This window comes from Penaeus monodon, chromosome 21 (genome assembly GCF_015228065.2).
Source record: "Penaeus monodon isolate SGIC_2016 chromosome 21, NSTDA_Pmon_1, whole genome shotgun sequence".
Lineage (NCBI taxonomy): Eukaryota > Metazoa > Arthropoda > Malacostraca > Decapoda > Penaeidae > Penaeus > Penaeus monodon.
The window spans coordinates 13,354,658-13,354,887 of NC_051406.1; positions in this window are offsets into that span (position 1 = coordinate 13,354,658).

Sequence of the window (230 nt, forward strand, 5' to 3'; positions counted from 1 at the left end):
GATCACTTCAATTGCTACAATCTTTATGTCGAAACCTGCTGACACGTAGGAACAAACGAGCTAACGCACACACGCCCAAAAGCGCACACGCACGCACACACGGACACCCACTTACGGTACGTCGTAAATAAAAAGAATACAAAAACAAAAGAGTTGGCAACCTGCGCAAATGAGCCTCGAGATAAGCAGAGGTTTATTTAAATGTCGACAAGTAGTCTATGCATCACATT